This window comes from Chiroxiphia lanceolata, chromosome 8, assembly GCF_009829145.1.
Source record: "Chiroxiphia lanceolata isolate bChiLan1 chromosome 8, bChiLan1.pri, whole genome shotgun sequence".
Lineage (NCBI taxonomy): Eukaryota > Metazoa > Chordata > Aves > Passeriformes > Pipridae > Chiroxiphia > Chiroxiphia lanceolata.
Genome location: NC_045644.1, coordinates 15,780,925 through 15,787,733, shown reverse-complemented (window position 1 = coordinate 15,787,733; position 6,809 = coordinate 15,780,925). Strand labels below are relative to the sequence as shown.

Below are 6,809 nucleotides of genomic sequence, written 5' to 3'. Positions count from 1 at the left end.
CCTTCAGAATTCATAGATGTGACAAAATGTGAAAATTTAGAAGGAGAGGACAGTTAAGATTTTTCCCTGTAGAAGGCAAGTAAATATTATTTTTAAGAGGAGAATTCAACTGTAATTCTTAAATGCTATTGTGCTTAATGTGTAGTCTAAATGCAAGCATTCAAGTATTGAACAGAGAGATTTTTAGTCTTGCTATACGTGCAAACCACAATGCAGCCTTAGCTGTGGAGTTAATTACTCTTCTGTATAAGAATAACACAAAATCTACAGCATAATACAAAAAGAAAATTAACATGTGTCATGTAAATTAAATTTTCCCACAAAACTGCTCTACTTTTTCACTTATTTTCTTCTACCTCATTGCCTATGATTACCTGTCTTAGGGCTTGTGATAATTTGTGGGATATCTTTATGTAAAGCTTAGGAATTCTGTTTGATACTTTGAAATCTCTCTATATAGTAGCAAAATTCTTTGCTACTCTAAAATCCACAAGAGGTGATTTTTGCTCCTGGCACATGATCAATAAAGAATTGTTAAACCTTGATAACATCCTACTCAAGTACAGTCCCTTGGAGCATGACAATGCTACCAGGTAGGCAAACCTGGTTTTATAGATGAGGTGAGGCAGGAATAAGTGGGTGATAAATCATCTGTTCTACACAAATTTAATCACCTGTCAAGGGAACTACCTGACTAACGAAGGTAAGGTGGCTTCTTGATTGGTGTTGTTAAAGTATGTCTTGTACTAAGTATTGGAGGGGGATGGTGGACTTACGGGACTTCTACCTATATTTGGAGTGGAAAAGGAAGGAAGAGAAATGCAAAGTGGTTCCTGCCTTTAACAGCTGTTCTGAAGCCCTTGAAATCGAAGCGGGTTTTTTATCCCTTCTGTGAAGAAACTCCAAGTCTGGCGTACCGCCAGTTTAAATAAACGAAGGAATCGGCACTGCCCTCAGAAGAGAGGGCAGCAAACCTCTGCTCCGGAGGACTGGGAAAGGAGCTGCTGTTGCTGCTTTAGCAGACCAAAGCAAGCTCACATGGACACCAGTGGTGTGTTGCATGGAGAAACCTGGCTCCAGCAACTGGCGAGTGGCCGACCGTTGCTTTTACCAAGGCTGAGGGAGGGGTGTTGGACACCCTTGTGCAAATGAGCCTAGTCCTGCTAATGTGGCCTTTCTGCCGCCCGGGATGCTTGCACTGCCCGGCTCACCTCTCCGTGCCCGGCAGCTCGGGGCTCCGGGGCCCCACTCCGCGGCCAAGGCACCTGGCGGGCCGCTACCAGCCACAAGACGAGCGAGGGCTGCACCTCCCGTTTCCCGCGGAGCTGGAGAATGCTCCCGCATCGAGCTGAGCGGGGACTGCAACCCACTTCGTGGCGCGGAGCCTTCGCAACTTCCCGCGGTCACTCCGCTCTTCCCCGCCCGGCTCCCGGCAGGTCCCGCCGGCCGGGAGCGGCGGTGCCGCCCGGTCACCTGCCCAGGGGAGTCCCCTCGCCCTCCCTCAGACCGGACAGCGCTCGGGTACCCGCGGCGAGCCGGGCGCTCGGCGTAGGATGCCTCCCTGCGTCTCTCCGTCCCTCCGCGCTGGCGGAGCCCTGCGCCGGGGGCTGAACTCCGGAGAGGGGACCGTCCCGTGCGCCCTGACTCTCCCCAGCCCCCACGCCTCTCCGCCCGCCTCCTCCCCCGGTCACTGGGGCTGATGAATTAATCATGAGGTGGCTGCTGTTAATGCATTTATGTGGAGCGGGCTGTGCCAGCGGCTCGAGGCGCGGCGGGCTGAGGGAGCGCGGGGAGCGCCGGCCCCTCCGCTCCGCCCGGCGCGGAGCCGAGGCCGCGCCCGCACCGCTCTCCATGGCTCCGGAGGAGGTAATGGGAGCCGGGACTCGCTCCCCGTTTCCCCGGCCGCCAGGAAAGGGGCAGGGCTGGCGGGGTGCGGAGAGGGCACGACGGTACTGGCAGGGCAGCTCCAACTTGCCGGCAGGGGGGACAGAAATGCTCGTGTTGCCGGGGAAGGGTGTGGGGGGTGTGTTCGCTTCGCGTCCCCGCGGTTCCCCCCGGATCCTGCCCGCGGTTTAAAAATCGCTCTCTTGGCATAAGCGCGGGGGAGCCAGGTTCACTTTATCGCCTCTGACGCTGTCAAAATCGCTGTGGCTCCAACAGTAACAGCGAGCCCCCTCCCTCTCTCTCTCCCTCCGCCGGGTCCCCCGCTCCTCGTGAGAAACCAAACGCTGATATTCCTTTGGCTTCATCTTCCCGGCTTACGCGAGAGTGCGGAAGACTTGCTAATTAATTTACATACGAGGGAATGATGTCTGAAGGAAGGAAAAAATACCCCGTTGCACCTGCTCCGCCGAGACTTGTCATCTGAATCTGGAGGAGAGCTATAAATCATGTAAAGTGTTCGCGGTGGAGTCGGCTTCTTCTGAGAGCTGTAGGATTATGTATCCAAATGCTGAATTTATATTTCCCACTAGGAAAAGACTGAAACTCAGGTCAGATATAAACTACATCATTTCATTTAAAACAAATCTGTAGTTATTTAATGTAATTCTAGAGGGCATTTGTCTTCTCTCTTGATTAAATAAAAAGTACTATTAGAGCATGTAGTAATGATTTACACGTTATAACCTGAAATCTCTTGCAGAGTTGGAAGTGATTGAGTGTAAGGATGGTGCTTTAGAATCACATATGTCCTCTTATTTTTGCTTCACGTGGAAAGACTGAGAATAACCAGGCTGTTAAATTTTATCTTCAGTTTTTAATGTGTACAAGACCATATTTTGAGATACAGAATGGAGAAAACTTGGATGAGGGAGACCACAACTTCCATTGAAAAGGCTGACTTTCTCAACTACAGCAACTAAAATCTGTGTTGTGTCTGCTTTGATGATTTCAACCTTTGAAAAAAAGCTTTAAAACTGTGATAAGCTACTTCCAAGAATTTCAGTTACTGCCTCTAAGGCAATACTGTAATAGTTCTTGACACTTGCCTGCTAAATGAGCTGAATTGGGAAGACCTACTGTTCAGTCAGATGTTTATGTTATTCCTGTGCCAGGTATTTCTTCATAAAATACAAAATGAGGGGTTTAGCCTGATAAGATTGTGATTTTATATTGTAGAAATTATTCATACTTTAATTTTGTGACATCAGTGGATTTTCATACATTTGACTAGTTTTGTTGCTGGCTAAACTAGACTAAGATTTTTAATTTCGGATGGAACTGATTTAGATTGGGGTTAATTGCTTTAGTAGCCTAAAACATTTTTAGTAATACTGTAAATGGCAAATATTATGAAGTTCTTTTGTTCCAATTATGTAAAAACCTGGCTTTTTGATTAAAAAGGTGTTGTGTATTATAGATGGATCCTGTACATTGCATCAGCATGAGGGAATTAAGGAGTTTGTGTTCTTGGACAGCACATGTCATTTCCAAGTTTCATAAGTTATGAGCTTATTGTAAAAGTGTGTGTGGCAAAAGACTGTGCTTGTATAAGAAACTAATAATAACACAGAAAACTGTGAGGTAAGCAAGAACTAGAGCTAAGCTAACCACTCAATATGCTTACTTTGAAAACAAGCCTGTATGCAGTAGTTTTCATATCACTGTTCTACAGCAACAAAATAACAGTGCCAAAAATAAGCATAGGCCAGAAATAAAAGGACAAAAAATTACAAGACTAGTCACGAGGAAAAAAAATCCATTTTGGAATGGAGTCTTTCTGTCAAATCCAAGACTGCATGTTATTAAACTAAGTCATGCTCATATATACAGCAGTTTATGACATTTAAGGTGGGAGCCTTGGTCTAGTCTATAACCAAGCAATTAAAAGAGATTCTGTTGTTTAGGATTTGGTTTGTCACAGAATAAAAGATGGTAGAGGTCAAATGACAGTCAATAAAAGTAGAGTTCATTTTTGAACTTGGAACAGGAGAACAATTTGTTTTCTTCTCTGATTCTTCTGTCTCTAACTGGAAATGCTGTCATGAACACCAGCCCACAAAGTGGCCAAAATTTACTAAGTGATGAACATTTATTGTTCTGAGAAGGTGCTCTAATAAAAAATACTTTTTTGGTGTAACTGACATTGTTTTGGCCAGTGCTTTGGCCGTGTAGGTCGTAAGTGAATAACATGGAGGTTCTGATTTGGGATTTGAACAATATATGTCACTGCATAAGTTTCAGTCCAGTGGACATTTTTATGTTTGGTCACCAAAGTGTTGCATCAAGTTATATTGGAAAAGCATTTGCTTCTTTTGTAATCTAAAATGAAAAAATGATTTGTCAGCCAGAAGGAGGCAGGGAGATGTGTTTGCACTTACTAGACTTTATTGTGTGTACAGTAATGACTTCTGTTTGGTACAAGGGATTGTGGGCTTGGTGACTTCAGTGAATGACAAACCCACCCACATTTTCAACATTTGCAACATATTGAGCATGCTTTTTGTGTAACCATAGCGTTGCTTGTTTATTGATGAACAGATCTTTGAAAGGAGCTGAATGAAGAAGAGTCAGATGTCTGCATGATGTTCACTTATTGCTATACAAATAACTACATGACAACTGGCCAGTATTTGTAGGCATGTGAATGTGCCCTCTCTATTTTGTGCAGTTATTTTTGATTTATACACTGTCATATGAAACTTGCAAATGGGTTGTTCAATGGTTAACATAGAGTACTATGTTATGGTAGATGCAGACAACTGTGAGTCCTAACAGACAGGTTAAGTTACGAGATTTTGCATAGTGACAGCATTTGAGGTGTATATGCATGGAGTACAATCAAATGCCTTCTTTGACTGTTTATATAGTAAGCAGGAATCCATTAAACTTCCAAGGATGACAAATATTTAATGAAGACCTGAAGAGGCAATATCATTTCAGTATGTTTGCAATGCACTGCTCTGTTTAGCTGGTGATTAAATCTTTTGATCTCAAGGAGAGCTTCTAGTCATCTGCTTTGATGCAATATTCTGTGCAACCATTTAAACTAGAGGGGTAGGGGTTTAAGTCTTAAGACTGTTTTCTCCTAGAGATAAAAAATTGCATGTAGTTCTCTCATAGCCCTAGTTGAACTTCAGTGGGAATAGTGGCAACAAAAAGACTGGTAAAGCAGGGAGCAAAATAGGGAACAGTTAATCACCACAGTAATTCAGGACTGAAGAAAAGACCTCTCTGAGTTAGGCAACAATCTTATCTAATTCGAGTCACAAAGTCATCACAGTCTACCTTTAAACTAGTTAAGCACATTGCCCTGTTGTTCTTTCTGGAAAGATGATTAAAAACCTCTTTCCTAATGCTTAGAGCTTTCTTGAAACTTTCAGCCTAAATATATTTTTTGATTCCTAATTTTTAATCTCTCAACATTGTTATTTAAAACCAACTCCTTCCTTGGGGTGTAGCCCTCAATAAATTATAACCATCGATCGTGTGTCTTCCTCAGCTTTTATGTGCTAGGATCAAACAAGCAGAGCAAGCACCTTATAGTCTCTCTAGCGAAACAGAATACATAGGAAGATACAAAGCTTAGTAATTTAATTCTCCCGCGTTCTGAACTTCGTACCTGAAGTGTTTTCTTAAAGTCTTGAATAAGAGTGCTAATGCTCCACTTGGTCTTCTCAAAATATTGTGTCAGATATTGGTGAAGATCAAGTTTGTTTTACAGGTATGCCAGGTTGACTTAACCCTATTGTCATAAACTAGTCATGGGTGTGTGATTTATCTTTTTGTGTTGCTCTGAAATGATCGTAGACTATCACAGAAATAATCACAGAAATTCTGCTATTTGTAATCATGTGCTTTGAAGAGTTGCTAAAGGTTTTGCCATTTCTAATACTACAAATGGTCATCCAATTTCTTCTGCAAGTTGGAGAGAACCTCCTCTGCATCAAGAGGGCTTCCTGTAACCATTTTTAATCAAAACACCTCTGCTTTTTGCCACATTCACAGACGAAATAAGACGAGTCTGAAGAAGAATTTTAAGTAAATCCATTTAATATGTTACCATTAGTCACTTTTACATTGACTTTATCTTTGTATTACGCCTGCCTATCTTTTCCAACTCAGTAAATCATTGCTGGGTGACACCATATCAAATTCTTTACTGGAATATGGAGAGATTGGATTCTGGATTTCCTTTCCCATAATATTTGCTTTTAAAAGTTAATTTATTTGTTCCAGACTGTGTCTTTTCAAAGTTTCTTCTTTTTGCTGTTGTCTAAAATTTCCTGTTAACATTGTACATCTGTTTAACTTGGAAAGGCAGAGCAAATCCTTTTCAACTTATGCTACAAAAGGTGCATATATAGTTATTAAGTAAAATGTTACGCATTAGCTGCAGAACAACAGAGAAGATTATTTAATATCTTTTTCCTACTATGATTCTTCATAGTGCTAGCCAACCATTTTGTGTCACTCAAGTCTGCAAGCGAAGTCTTGCATTTTGTCATCCTAAAAACTGTTTAAAGGGGGAAAAAAGGGTCAAATTAAAATTTTTATAACCTGCAAATGGTAGACCTTTTTTTGTTTCAGGAATTGACAACAGAAAAATGTGTTCTGAGATTGTCTTTGTTTGCAAGAGGATCTTAGTGGATATCTGAAAAAAAATTGAAGCAAGATAATAGGGAGTTTGTGTTGAAAAACAACAAAAGATCAGTTAGTAGAGATACTGGGTTTTAGACGTGAATGAATAAGATAATCCAAATTCAAGCGTAAAATTTTAGTTTCTGGATGGAGATAAACTGGGCTATTTCTGTCCTTGTCATAATTTAGCATTTATATAGTATTTACTACGTAAAAATCTCTTCATA

At 41.8% G+C, this 6,809-nt stretch overlaps 1 protein-coding gene across 1 annotated transcript in view; it reads left to right on the top strand.

Moving 5' to 3' along the window:
• Positions 1-1,924: 1,924 nt before the first annotated feature.
• The window catches only part of LOC116790427 (heparan sulfate glucosamine 3-O-sulfotransferase 1-like), a 45,420-nt gene continuing 40,535 nt past the window's right edge, over positions 1,925-6,809 (top strand). The window contains exon 1 of the mRNA XM_032695355.1: positions 1,925-2,492. The gene's annotated coding sequence lies outside the window, so the exon portion shown is untranslated. The remainder of the gene's footprint in view (positions 2,493-6,809) is intronic.